The sequence below is a fragment of the Malus sylvestris genome, chromosome 11 (assembly GCF_916048215.2).
Source record: "Malus sylvestris chromosome 11, drMalSylv7.2, whole genome shotgun sequence".
In the NCBI taxonomy this organism is placed as follows: domain Eukaryota; kingdom Viridiplantae; phylum Streptophyta; class Magnoliopsida; order Rosales; family Rosaceae; genus Malus; species Malus sylvestris.
In genome coordinates, this window is record NC_062270.1 from 32,291,843 (window position 1) to 32,307,230 (window position 15,388).

Consider the following 15,388-nt stretch of genomic DNA (forward strand, 5'->3'; position numbering starts at 1 on the left):
CATATGCTGTGAGCATTACTAGTCGAGGGGAAAGTCAACATCCTCAAGGTTGCCTCAACCAATAACATAGCAGATCCACTGACGAAGCCAATGTCTTAAATTTAACTTGACCGCCATATGGAAAATATGTGTATTAGATACATAGGAAAGTGGCTTTGAGTGCAAGTGGGAGATTTTTGGAAGTATACCCACAAAGCCACTCATTTGATGTAATAGCTTTTGGAATACTTATTGTGTTAAACTATTATATGTTTAATGAAGGGCAAAGCTTATTGTAATCACTATTTATTGTATTATGTGTTTAAGCAATAAAGGAATTCAAGGAATGTATTTAATCTAAGAGAGAAGTGATCTAAGTAAGTTAGATTAACAAGACCTTTCTCTTATGTTCATTCCTAAAACGTTCCTAGCCATAGGATTGCCAATCAGGCATTAACATCCGCTAAGGTTAGTATGTGTTATGTTAACTCAAGCGTGAGTATGACTAGTCTCAAGTCATTTAGTGTTGGACACTGACACAAACACATAGGTGCTCAAAATGGTAATCGAGTACACTGAACTACGATCAAAAGAAAGCCTAAACATACATGTCATGTAAGAACTCATAAGTTGTAATATGCAAAGTAATCCTTTGACCTGAGGCATCATAAATGTCTAATGGTTAAGTCTTTGATCTTTGATCATGTCAAAGGCATTCCATCGAGAGTGCCCACGACATTGTTGGGGTCAAGCTATCTAGTCATGTAGGCATATGAATGCACAACAAGGGATCTCTAACCTTCCATGGTAGAGGAAGAATACTCTGAGATATGATTCTAGAGTCTTTGGCCAAAACATACGAATATGACTTAGGAAGTTTGTTCCAAATCATATTTAATTGAATCGTATAGAGAAGTATCACATTGGATGGTAGACATGAAACAAATTATCACTCAAACAATGTGATTAAGAGTATTGTATTAGAGAATGACCGTATTGCATTGTAATTGTAACTAGATAGGTTCTCCAACCACTTCTACTTAGCTTGGGTAGCCATGACATACTGTTAGGTGTCACTCATAATTTGTGGAAGCCTTGAAGATTAGCAAACACTAATCTTCATCAAAGGGAGAATTGAAATGTAGTTTCAATTCACAATTGATCGTTAAGAGTAACAATTGCCCATTGCCTTGCTAATTGGAACCTAATGGATCGTACATCGAGAAGGATGAAAGTGAAGAAATATAAATGAGATGGATAAGCAATTAAATGGTTTAATTGAGAACCACAAGGCCCATTATATTTAAGTTGCATGACAACTAAAACAAAATGGGTAATTAGCCCAATAACTAAAGGATGGCCGGACATAGGTGAGTGGTAGTGAACTTGGCATAATTGCAGGTTTGCCACTCAAATGTGAAGTGCTATAAAAGGAACTTTATAGTTTTACCACAGTAAGGGTTTTCTTTGAGGCAAAAGAGTAAAAACTCTTTCTCTCTTTGTCTTCCAAAGAGGCTGGCCATACTTAGAGAAAAATACCTAGCAATCTTCCTTCCTCTAAGTCATCAATTTCATCTTCACACCTCATCCTTGGTGTGGAGACTTAGAGACACCAAACTTTTGGTGTTCTTGGAATTGCTCTCCTTAAATCCTAAAGGAGCAAAGGAGAAGCAAAGAAGCAACCATCCAAGGAGCAAAGGAGGTGACTTGAAGGCCTTCCACTTGGGTGAATCCCTTGTGTAAACAAGGATGAGCTTCAAGGGTAATGAAACTCAAACTCTCTCTTCTCTTTAATTTGTTAAAGAGTCTTTTGGTTCACCATTAACTAGGCTTTGAAAGTCATGGGTTTTAGAATTGTTTTTTAATGCATGCCTACTTGAAAGTGTTATTAGTTTGCTTATGTGTTCAAATGTTCTCACATATTCTTAGCTAGGACAAATTTTTCCTTCACATCGAACTCCTTTTATTTTGTAAATCTTGATTCATAAATCATCCTTCTTAAATTTCAGTTTAATCTAAAATCATTTGCCTATTTAATTGTCATGATGAAATTTCATTTTTTCTTATGGAACAAAGTGTTCGTCAATTTCTTTGAACTTCATTTGATGTCTCAAATATTATCGATTTGGCTAATATCTCGCAAAGATGATCTATGAGGATTCATTCCCTTAAAGCTATTTGTGATATATATTCAATAATTAACATTATTGTTCGGACTAATTATTGTTGATCTGGTCTTGCCTGATGTGAAATATGCATAGTGTTGGACGTGAGAGATAGACCTGGCATTAATGTTGTGTTTTCCGTGTTCGTTTCATTTTCATTACATATCCGATATCTTAACGGGTCGTGTCATGTAACACCCGTTAAAGTAAACGAGTAATATGACCCGACTCTAAATCGACCAATTAATATTATCAGGTAATATGACCCGACCCATTATCCATTAAAAAATATTTTTTAAAAATCAATAAATAATGAAAGTCTAAAATTTGAAATTATGTGAATAGAATAAAGTGTAAACAACAATCGACGGTTAAATTTAAATATAAGATTTATGGATTATGATGTCGGATTTCGGAGTTAACCCCTTCACGAAATTGTAAAGTTTGTCATTAGGAGTGATTGTATATTTTTTTTATTTTTTTTATGTTTTACATTTTTACACTCCTACAATAATTATTATTATTATTTTGCACTCAAATAAAAAATACTTTTCATGAGACTTGGAGGGTTTTAAAATACTAAACGACCATGTAACCATCGTCTAAGCATAGAGGATGCAACCACAAGCATTTATATATACTTTCACATTTTCAGACTTGTACATTAATAATTATGAATTTTATTTATTTTGAACTCCCTTCAAAATACTATTCATGAGGGTTTATATGATTTTAAAAATTCAAAACGACGATGTACCCATCATCACAGCGTAAAGGATGCAATCACAAGCATTTGCATATTTTTTCACATTTTTCGCTCTTGTAAATTAATTATTATTTTTTTAATGTGTTTGGTTTTTTTAAATTACTTGATATTTTTATTTTTAAAGTGCCTTATAAATTTTTTTATCTCACTCTTTGTCTATAGTATCGTATAATAAATAAATAAATAAAATTCAAAACAAATTATGCAAAATAATTATACAATGTCATATCCCTGCCCGGGTTCCCACCATATACTGTGCTCGACTCCGTCATAGCACGATATTGTTTGTTTTGGGCCCCGACCATGCCCTTAAGGTTTTGTTTCTGGGAACTCACACGAGAACTTCCCAGTGAGTCACCCATCATGGGATTGCCCTCGCGCAAACTCGCTTAACTTCGGAGTTCCGATGGAACCCGAAGCCAGTGAATTCCCAAAAGGCCTCGTGCTAGGTAGAGATGGGAATATACATATAAGGGTTACAAGATCCACTACTTAGGATGATGTGGCATGTTACATACAATAATACATATTTAATATACAATAATTACATACATATTTAATATGCAATATATACATACATTATGACTATTGTATTTTATAATAAGTTTATTTAGTAGTTTAAAAAATTAAAATCATCATAACTTTTTTCTTAGTGTGTCAAAACGGGTTACCCGCATATCATTCTCATGTAAATCTGTTAAGGCTTCGTTATTAAAAGGTTCTTATCGTTTGACTCAATAACGACCCGATTAGTTATCGTGTTGACCGAAACTCGTATTTTTGTATCGTTTACGTGTCATGTTAACATGTTGTGTAATAAATTGCTAGTTTTAGTGGGAGGGGGACAAACAAATTTATTTCAACATTTGACATGTCATCTCAATTGGAGTTTGATGTTTCTAATGTTGGCCATTAATCCTGGAAGGCTAAATAGCCAAAATGGTTCATGAGATTTACATAACTCATCACTTTGGTCCTTAACATTTCAAATCGATAAAAGTGGTCCTTGAGATTGTCCACCATCCATCATTTTGGTCATTCCGTTAAAAACTCTGTTAAGTGTCCTAGAGCTCTTGGCCTGAAGTTTGGGCAATTTTCAAAGCTTCATAACTCAATCGTTTCTTAACCAAATTCGACCCATAATATATCAAAATGAAGATAGGAAAGTTTAAAATACGATTATACCTATTTGAAGCCCAATGGATGCCAAAGATAGCCAGAAAATAGCTTCAAAGTTGACTGGTCCAAAGGAAAACTGGAAAACTCACCGGAAGCTGGGTAAACTTTAAAGGTTCATAATTTCTTCAATACTCAACGAAATCAAGTGATTCAAAAATAAAAATCATACTTCCCGACGATAGAAAGATAATGGTACCTTTTTCGACAGCTAAATCACTGTGGTTTGGCCGGAAAAAGGCTCGAAACTGGCTGTCTTAATCTCAAGTTAGCCACTTTCGAGCCAATTTTCAGCCAAACCACGGTGATTTAGCCATCTAAAAAGGTACCCATTCTCTTCATATCATTGATAAGTATAATTTTCATTTTTGAATCACTTGATTTCGTTGAGTATTGAAGAAGTTATGAATGTTTAAAGTTTACCCAATTTCCGATGAGTTTTCCAGTTTTCCCTTAGACCAGTCAACTTTGAAACTATTTTCCGGCCATCTCTGGCGGCCATTGGGCTTCCAAATAGATATAATCTTATTCTACACTTTCCTATCTTCATTTTGATATATTATGGGTTGAATTTGGTTAAGAAACGATTGAGTTATGAAGTTTTGAAAATTGCTCAAACTTCCGGCCAAGAGTTTCGGGACACTTAACCGAGTTTTTAATGGAATAACCAAAATAATGGATGATGGACAATCTCAGGGACCACTTTTATCGATTTGAAATGTTAGGGACCAAAATGATGAGTTATGCAAATTTCAAGGACCATTTTGACTATTTAGCCATCTTGGAATTATCATCATACAAATCATCATGGATCTGGAGCATTAACAATATAATTATGTGCTCTTTAATTTTTGTTTCGAATAAGAAAATAAGATGCGTTTGTACACTTACATAGGCTGATACTTTATCTTTTTTATTTCGTTGAAGTCCTATATTCAGGAATACCCAGACATCTAGTTTTTTTTTAGGGTAAATTGCGGTTTGACCCTCTAACTATTATTCCAGTTGAAATTGATCCATTAAAGTATATTTTTGATAAATAAGCCCCTTGAACTATTTAAAATCAATCAATTAACCCCTTATCGTTAGATTGCAGAATCTATTCTGTCAAATGCAAGGGCAAATTAATCATTTTCTCATCAATTGTTACTTGTCAGCCATAATCACCAATAAAATTTTGACATATGGACACAGAATAATTAAAAAACATATAGCATAATTAGAAAACATAAAAGAATCAAATTTTTACATAGCAAACCATCTCACGTTGTCATTACACATTATTTTTTTTTCAAATGTCATAAGTTCATTGGTGATTATAGTTGACAAGTAAAAATTGATGAATGAAAGACTTTTTTTTTTAATTTGACTAAATAGGGGATGGAATCTACCGACAAGACGTCAATTGACTGATTTCAAATAGTTCATGGGGTTATTTACCTAAAAAAATTAGTTCAGGTGGTCAATTTCAACTTGAATAATAGTTCAAAGGATCAAATAATAGTTTACCCTTTTTCATATTCCAAATTTACCAGAGTATTATGGTTTTACGAGACAAGCAAATTGTGTAGAGTCCTTCATACACATGATATCTACTACATGAAAACTATTTAAATTACAATTAATCCCCATATAATTTGCTTCATTATCATTACTTAACACAGATATATGAGATTTAAATCCTATGTTTATGGAGTCTAAAATCCTATATATTATTCATGAGCCAGACGTTGACCACACAACTATTTTCCCTGATGAGACCCAACACATTCTCACTGTTACTAGGAGGGACAGCGTCGCCTAGCTTACGACAAAGGTAATTTATTACACAAAATTGTCTTTTGCACGTAGCTGGGAAAAAGTTAATTAATGGATAAATATTTGCTGCCTTTTTATTTTTTATTTTTTATTTTACTTCGTAGCGAGATATCTAGGACCCCGGATCTGTAACACAGTCATCCCGGAAGATTTCCCTTATCAACATGTGTAAAAAGAAGACCCAGTTGGGGTTTATCCCCTTAAAATAATCTAATTTGGTAGTACAGCATTACCTACCCCCTTAAAATAATCTAATTTGGTAGTACAGCATTACCTACCCCCTTAAAATAATCTAATTTGGTAGTACAGCATTACACCCACACAAAACATACCATATTATATGACGTGTTCGTTTTTATTTGGAACTTGAATAGATTATAGACTCCGCATTATCCGGCACCATATTCAATCAAAGCGAAAACTGAGCACTATTAGACAAACAAAAGGAAACCAACTCAAAGCGGCATAGGGTCGATAAAAAGCGAATCAACATGCAATATCTTTCATAAATTTCCCCACGTGGGTGAAGTCGTCTCCTCTTTTGTAAAGTAGATCCACAATTATTGGACTGGTAGAAAAACTACTTGCATGACAAAACTTTAGGCAACGAAGCAAATTTTGTGCTCAAGTACACTTTGCATGACAAAAAATATGCATGCCGTTGTGTAAAATGTCTGTCAAAAAAAAAAAACACCAAAACCTTTGCGTGATGAGAAAGTTCGTTGGGCGAGGAAGATTTGCTCAACGATAGTTTTTGTTCGTTGTTGAGGACTTGAAAAAAACTTACCAGTAAGTTGAGAATTTGGCGCCCAATTTTGCGTGGAAAATAACTTTATTGCGTGATGAATAGTTTCATCACCTCGGAAATAGTGGTCGATGAGTGTCTTTCAAACCCCTATTGGATGACCAATGATTTTCTAGCTAATTAGAATAATTGAAATTAAAATTTTGTAGATGTCGTGTTTAATATTACACCCGATTCCGCTGCTGTTCTAGTAGTTTCTCCAAATAGCCAGGCATTCGACTATGCAATATTGACATGTGAGGGAGAAGGATCACAGACAGGTAAAACCCAATTTGAATGGATATTACAGTTGTTTTTTGTTGCAAAGTTAATTTCATAATTAGAATAGGTGCTACTATCCATACACCAATTTTTACTTCTCAAACACCTCTCTCAATTTTCAGCTGTCGGATCAAATAAATTGAAGAATATTAATGAATAAAAATTAACATAGGTGTGTGAATAACACTACTCTGAAAGTAAATGTTGATGATTATACTTGGTTATTTGTTACAAGTTTTAGGGATTTACTTGGTTATTTGTTACAAGTTTTAGGGTTAGTTTAATATTGCTGTGCTTTAAAAAAAAAAACTTCTTTTGTTGTACTATAAAAATAAGTAATTATAAATTAAAGCAATTAGTGTTTGATAAACTTTTTTTTATAAAAGTGCTTTTGATTTAAAAAAAAAAACCAAGTGTCTGAGTGTTTGATAAATTTTTATATAAACTACAATGACTATATTAAATGATTGAAAATGATATGATAGTATAAATAATATAATAAAATAATTATTTATAATTCTCTTTCTCGAACTGTCCTCTCCCTCATATTTTTCGTTGTCTTCGTGTTCTTCAATTTCATCTTCTCCGTTTTCATTTGTCAAAAAAAAATAAAATAGCATCGTTCTCAATATCGACATCATCCCCACCTTTACCTCCCAGAAAAGCTAGCATTTCCAATACCCATTAATTTTTTCACCCAGAATATTAATATTGGGTTTTGGGTAGGTTGCATCGGGGGAAGGGGGTTGGGTTTTGGGTATGGTTGCATGAGGGGAAAGGAGCTTGGGTGGGATGGGGAGTTCATTGTGAGGGAGGAAATTAGGTGAAGAGGGTAGGTCGGGGTTCGAAAAGGGGTTGGACTCTCGAATCTTTCTCTCCTGCCATCTAACCAAAGGGAATGAAGTTTCATGTTCTTATTCTTTTTGCCATTCTCTATCAAAGTTGTGAGAATAGTTCCAGATGATTTGTTGCCTTACAATATTTTAATTATTTACTTCATCTATGATTGTTCATCTTTAAGTTTTAATTGATGGGTGCATAATTTGATAGATGTAATTGGCTCTGAATAATTGCTAAAACTGGAGTTGCCGACCAGAGCAAGGAAGAGGACGACGCGACCTGAGCAAGGAAGATGAAATTTTTTGTTCGTGTGATGGAGAGACAAAAATAGGGTAGGATGGGCATTTACAAACTTTCATTAAACACACTGTTCACCCGTGTTTTCAAGAAAAAAAAGCTGATTTTTTAAAGCACCTGCTTCCATATTTCAGCTTTTTCTAACCGTAACTTCGGAAATAAGCTCTCTTTTGTTCTGTTACCAAACACAATTTTCAGGCCAGCTTTTTTTCATCTCTGCTTTTAAAAAAAAATTAAGCTGTACCAGTTACTTAGTCGGATGTGGACAATATGTAAATGGATAAAAATATTTGCTGCCTTTCTATTTTTTTTATTTAACTTCTTGCCAGCTGGTAGAAATAGGGGTGGGTTCGGTACGGTTACCGTACCAAAACCCTTGTACCAATTACCGTACCAAATTTTCGGTTTGGTAAAATCTATTACCATTACCGTACCAAACTTTTGGTATACCGAAGTTCGGTATTGCCAAAAGTTTGGTTGGCATGGTATGGCAATGGTAATTGCCATTTTGTTTTGGGACAAAATATGTTTTTGTTTTTTTAACCCAATTCAAGGGCAAAACTTTTTTTTTGTACCTTTATCTCATACATTATAGATTAAATTCATCTATTATTCATCATTCACAATTCACACACATAATAATTCAAATGAAGCATCAAGATTCATCATGAAAATTAAGCTTACAATCCAAATAGAAGTTACGAACCAAAACAAATAGAAGTTAACAATCCAAATAGAAATTAAAGTTTCAAACCAAATGAAAATTGGAAGTAAACTTCAAGAAGGAGAATTCATTGATCAGTTATTCAAGCTTGAGATGTCGAAGCTTTTGGAGGATGCATTGAACTTGTAGAAGATTGAGTTTATATCAAGCTTACATTACAAACAAAGAAAACATATTAATTAGTAGCAAGAAGAATTAAAGTTGAAAACCATTTAATAACAAATTTACTAAAAAAATTAAAGCATATCTTTCTTGTTTTTCTCTTCTTCTATTTCCTTGTAAAATTGAAGCATATCTTCCATTGGTCCTTGTAGAAGTTTACTTCACCTGCCCTTAGCCAACCACTAGTACACACTAGTGCCTCAATTATTTTAGGAGTCAAGAATACCCTAAAAGGGTTCACAACCCTCCTCCCTAGACTAAATGCATATTCACTAGCAACAGTAGAAGTGGGAGTTACAAAGATATTTTGGCTATTTGTGAAAGAATTAGGAACTTTTTTGTGTTTGATTTCCACAATTTTAAGAGATCAAAGTCACCAACAACAATGCTAATATAAGTAGGGTTTTATTTTCAAATTATTGGAATATTATAAATATGTGTTATATAATTATGTATTATATAAATTATAAATTATAAATTATATTGTATTTTCGGTATGGTACGGTAATACCGTGATAATAGTATCCATTACCAATACCGTACCATGAAATTTCGGTACGGTACAATACTGTACCATTACCGATTGGTACAAAAAATTTGGCACAAAATTGGTATGGCACGGTTGGCAATTCGGTTGGCATGGCAATTTGGCAAAAAAATCCACCCCTAGGTAGAAACATATGAGCACAGAGTTGGAAAAGCAAGATATCTACGACCCCGGATCTGTAACACCTTCATTATGTAAGATTTGCCTTATCAACATGTGTACAATGAAGACCAAATAGGGGTTTGTCCCCTTAAAATAACTAATTTGTACTACAGTAAATAGATACGAACCTAGAACCACACAAAACATATGATATTATATGACGTGTTTGCTATTACCACTAGACCTGGCATTATACGGCATCATCTTCCATCAAAATGGCACTGGATCCATAAGAGAGCAACTTCAGTATTGCAAAAGCCTCCTAGGGCAACTCACTATTGAATAGCCTCTAGTAAACAGTAATTGTCATTAATAAACAGTAACTGTCTTTTGCATCTCCATCCATAAACTGAATAGCCATGTCAATAAACAATAAAATATTAGTATTTTTTATTTATAAAATAATACAAAATAATTTTATTTGTAATTCCGAATAAGATTTTTAATCGTTCTCGTTGCGCCACATGTCATTATCCGAGAAGATAATTTTTTGCGATAGATTTCGATCAGATTTTTAATGAATGACGGCATGCCACATAGTATTATCTACAACCTAATCCTTTCTTTTTCTTCCATATAATCCACCATCCTTCCTAAGAAATCACACATCAAAATCAAAATCTCTATCATTATTCATAATTTCTGCTTCTTTCTTACAATGTCTTTGTCAAGGATGTTGTGGAAAATCGATGAGCAAGAGAAAAAATTGTTTAAGCAAAGGGAAAAAATGTTCAATCTCCAGGTGGGCGAAAATGAGATGGAAGAGGATGAGGATGAGGAGTAGGGGTGGTATTGGTATGATTACCATACAAAAACCCATGTACCAATTACCATACCAAACTTTTTGTATGACAAAATCTATTACCATTACCGTGCCAAACTTTCGGTATACCAAATTTCAACATGCCAAATAGTTCGGTTGGTATGGTATGGTAATGGTAATTACCACTTTGTTTTGGCCCAAAATTTGATTTTTTTTTCTTTCCAATCCAATTCAAGGCCCAAACGTGTTTTGGCCATTCCCTTTGGGTATCTAAAACTTTTTTATTTAATTATGAGAATTTTATAGAGATTCATTTAAGAAACAAGAAGTAAATAGATGAAAGAATTGCTGAAAGAACCCAATATCCCTAAAAAAAATAGTACAAAGATTCCTAAATTCCATCTCTACATTCTTTAAAATTGTACAAAAATTAACTTGATAGATGAAGTTAGGGAGAAAGACATCTCTATTTGATGAAGGAGAAGATGAGATGGACCCTAGAGAGAGAGAGTTGTCGGAACTGGAGCAATAGAGATGAAGTTGGTGGCTAAATGAGTGAAAAGATGAAGAGTCACAGCGCAAGAAGACTTAGTTTTTTTTATTGGGAAAGTAGAGGTTAGAGGGTGAGATGATTGGATAAATGACTAGGAAAAAAATATAAAGTGCATATATAATGATAATAATACCTAATTATATATAAATGAATAAATAAATGATAATATATTAATAGTAGTGGTATGGTGCGGTATACCACTGGTAATGGTTTTGAATACCATTATTGTACCAAAAATGTATGGTACGGTACAAATACCGTGCCATTACCAATGATATAATTTTTTTGGCATAACTTTGGTATGGTACAATTGGTATAGTAATTTAGCAAAAAATTCCACCTCTAATGAGTAGCATAGAAGGAGAGATGATGAAGCATGAAATCAAAGAGCCTCACATTCTCGTCAAGTCATCCAAGTTGTGGCTCAAATCTGCAGGCCAGCCGTTCCGCAAACATTGATAGAAGCATGCAACAACGAGGTATGAATCTCTTAGACGATTATTTTGTCTGTAACAATGCGTTCCCTGATACATACTTTAGACGTCGTTTTAGAATTGAACGACATTTGTTCAACAAAATCATGACTGCAGTTTGCAACCATGATTCTTAATTTGTGCAAAAGAATGATGTTTTTGGTGTTATAGGTCTCATTCTTGAGCAAAAAATTACTGCTACCTTGCGGATACTTGCATATGGAACATCTGTAAACAAAGTGGATGAGATAGCAAAGATGGGGAAATCAACCATTCTTGAGTCCTTGACGAGGTTTTGTTCCGCAATCGAATCTCTCTACACTGCAGAGTACCTCCGAAGACCTAGCAAAGGCTTCTGAAGAAGGCCGAGATGCGAGGTTTTTGTGGGATGATTAGAAGCATCGACTATATGCACTGGACCTGGAAAAACTATCCAAGTGCATGGCAAGGAGCTTATAGGGACAGAAAATGAGCAAAAAATTTCATTTTGGAGGCAGTGGCTTCATTTGATACATGGATTTGGCAAGTTTTTTTTTGTGTTCCGGGGCTCAAAATGACCTCAGTGTCCTTACCCAATCCCTAGTGTTCAACGATGTGTTGCAAGGAAAAGCACCAAGATTCACGTACTGGGTCAACAGACATAAGTACCACGGGCCATACTACCTAGCAGACGACATTTACCCAAGGTGGTTATCGTTTGTCAAAACAGTGCCACGTCCATAAAGTGTAAAGGAACAACACTTTGCAAGCTGTCAAGAGCGGTGTAAGAAGAATGTTGAGTGTTGTTTTGGTATTCTCCAAGCTCGTTGGGCGATTGTCAGGGGTGCTGCCATATTGTTTGATTTAGAGTCGCTGTGAACCATCATGATGACATGCATCATTCTTCACAACATGATTATCAAAAGTTCAGTAATCATGTAATTTTTGGTAAGGTACAACTTGCACACAAACAGAAGCACACATCCCTCACGAGGCTCATTGACCAAGATAGGCCTACTAGGCTCAATCATATATATAGCAATTTTAATTTCAGTATCTAGGAGCGATTTGTTGGAACCAAATTTGCCCACCGTCGTAAGTGGTGGTTGAGGACAAACTTGAGCAACTTGCAAAACAGTAAACAATTATGAGCAAGCCTAAGACCAAGGGAGCAGGTGTGTGTTGGTCAAAGGCTCTCCGATGGTCAATTTAATGGATGATTTTAGACTCAAGTAGTGGGCAATATAATTGAAGGGTTTAAATTGCGTTACCATAGATGAACCCTACATAAGTGTATTTATACCATGAGAGATAGACCTTTTTATGATAGAATCCTCTTTCTATACCGGGAGAATCCTAGAGGATATCTAGAAGTGGATATTGAACCATCTTAGGAGTTGTAATTGCTTGCGGCGCACGCCAATTCCTAGATTGTAGGAACTCCAAGACTTATAGGTTCTGATTGAGTCCATATCCAAATCGGATCGCGTATCTTGCAGAACAAGTATGGTCATCCAGTGGAGTTGCTAGACTTCACCTATTTCCCCCGAACAGGGTGATAGTGGCACCACTACTCTGTCTAAAGTAACTATGACCAGACTTCTAAAGTAACTATGTTTGGATCAGCCTTACCCCAGTCCTAGAAAATCATGCTTCCACAATCTTTCAATTAAAATTCTATGATCATTGGTCTCTAAACTCATTAAAATATACGGTTATGGTCATTTTTGTCAATCTCATCATACATTCTGTCAAAATGAGGCATAGTGGCAGAACCATTACTATACTTAGATTAAAGTTAAGGGATCATTGTTCCAATTAGGTTAAAGTTGATGGATCATTGTAGAAATTTTCTCATTTGATTTTTCATATTTGCCTCTTGATTCAATCTCACCGATTCATTTTGATGCATGTTTTGACGGAATTTACCAAAAAAATCATAACTGCACATTTTGACAAAGTCCACCCCTAAAGACTTTGCGCCAGCACCCAGCCCATTTATCCACTCAAGTAAACAGTAATAGACCCCATTGAATAGTAATAGGCCAAAACATCTCCACCCCTAACAAAAAATAGCCTAGTCAATTTTATTAAAATATTATTATTTTTATTATAAAATATTAAAAAAAATTTGACAGTACATCTTTGACCAAAAGAAAGATAAAGGTGCAACCGAGTAATTTTCTGCTTCTTTTCATTCCCTGCTGGTTCATTGTTTTAGTTGCAAATTATTTTTCACTCCAACCTACCACCACCTTCACTGTGAGCTCTCTCTCTCCCTCTCATTCCCTCTCTCTCCAAAAATGCTCCTCATACCAGAGCACGCCAACCCCACACCCCCCATCTCTACCTTCCATCAAATCCCCACCTCCCTTTCACGTTCCGCTTGCTCTCCACTGCCCTCCGCGGTCCGACCCATCCCAAACTGGTCGACATCAACGCCTAGGCTCGCCAGCTCCAAACCCGTCGCCTCTGGACCTACGACCTGACCTTCAGCTGCATCGCCGATTTGACGTCATCATCCTCAACAGCGTCGTCTAGCCGTCTTCCTCTCCACAGATGGAGTTCGTCGTCACCGATTTCATATCATGACTTCATATAGGCCGGTCCCAAGGTCTGTCAATTTTGTGCTGGTCTGGAGACCAGCTTAGACTGGATGCCAGGCAATCTCGTGGGCTGGAGTGGGTTGAAAGGGTCCCAGCCTGGTTTTTTGACTGGGTGCTGGGCTATTCCACCTCCGGTGGACTTGCTCGTATAGTTAAGGGACTATGTAGTCCAGTTGGATTAAAGTTGAAAGGTGATTACTGCAGTTTCTTCATAAATAGATAACAATATATTATAAAAATTAGTAAATTACCTATTATGGTTTTTCTGCTATAGTGCTTTACAAGTTACAACTTTAATACTTTTGCAGTCTTGAAGTTGCAAACTTGCAGACGTCTCACAATCACTAATTTAGGACCTGAGATTGAGACAGAAAATGAAGAAATACAGGTGAAAAAGATGAATTCGTGATGTCTCAGTAATGAGCCTTGATGGTGAACCTGAGATGAATTTGAAGCAAAATAAAGGTGAAAAAGAATTGAGAATTGAAGTAAAAAAGAAAGATGGTGGCGACGCTAAGACCTGAGAAAGAGTATCAAACTTCGTATTGGTGAACCAGCGAAGAGCGGAGGGCCAATGGCAGATCGACGAAATCGTTATTTAGGTGTGGGTGAACGGTGCAACTCTGTAACTATGTCACTTTGGTCGTGAAGAATACGATGACGAAGAGAAGATTTGGGCTTGGAAGACGAAGAGAAGACTAAAGGCGAAGAGTCGAAGACGCAGGGTGGCAGGGGCGCTGTAGCAAACTTTTTTTTTGGGATAATACTGAAGTGCTTCCTGATTTGGCCCAATAATATCACATGTTCTGTTTTTTTTTTTTTTTTTTTTTTAAGTCTAAGAAAAATTGAATAACATGTCTATTATTATTTAAAACAATAAAATATGTATTAATATTGTAAGCATAATTTACTGAATGATTATGAAGGCCAGAGAGAGATGTGCAATTGTAGGTGTATTCTATTCGACCCTATTGTGCTTTTATTTATTGTAGCAGGGAAGGTTAATTCCTTACCCTTTTAGGATTACAACTCTTAATAGGTAACCAACTCCTAATAGAAATATAAGAGATATTCCTAGATCTACAAGGATTTACACAATCACATTCCTAATCTAATAGGACTGCAACACTCCATCTCGAGTGTGTAAATACTCAAGTAAATGGCGCATCAGGTCTTCAGCGATAAAGTCATTACACATTACAGTTGATGAAGTCGTCGGCATAATAATGGAATACAAGTCTCATATCAATGAAAAAATGCAAAAAAAAAGGTAAAACTCACAAAATCTCGCTATAGTAAAACCCAAGGTAGG

The 15,388-nt window shown here is 35.2% G+C and overlaps 1 long non-coding RNA gene across 1 annotated transcript; it reads left to right on the plus strand.

Moving 5' to 3' along the window:
* Positions 1 to 13,438: 13,438 nt before the first annotated feature.
* Positions 13,439 to 14,976, plus strand: LOC126588569 (uncharacterized). Its single transcript, XR_007611523.1, has 2 exons — positions 13,439 to 14,267; positions 14,385 to 14,976. It is a non-coding gene; the product is annotated as an uncharacterized LOC126588569 (long non-coding RNA).
* The last annotated feature ends 412 nt before the right edge of the window (positions 14,977 to 15,388 follow it).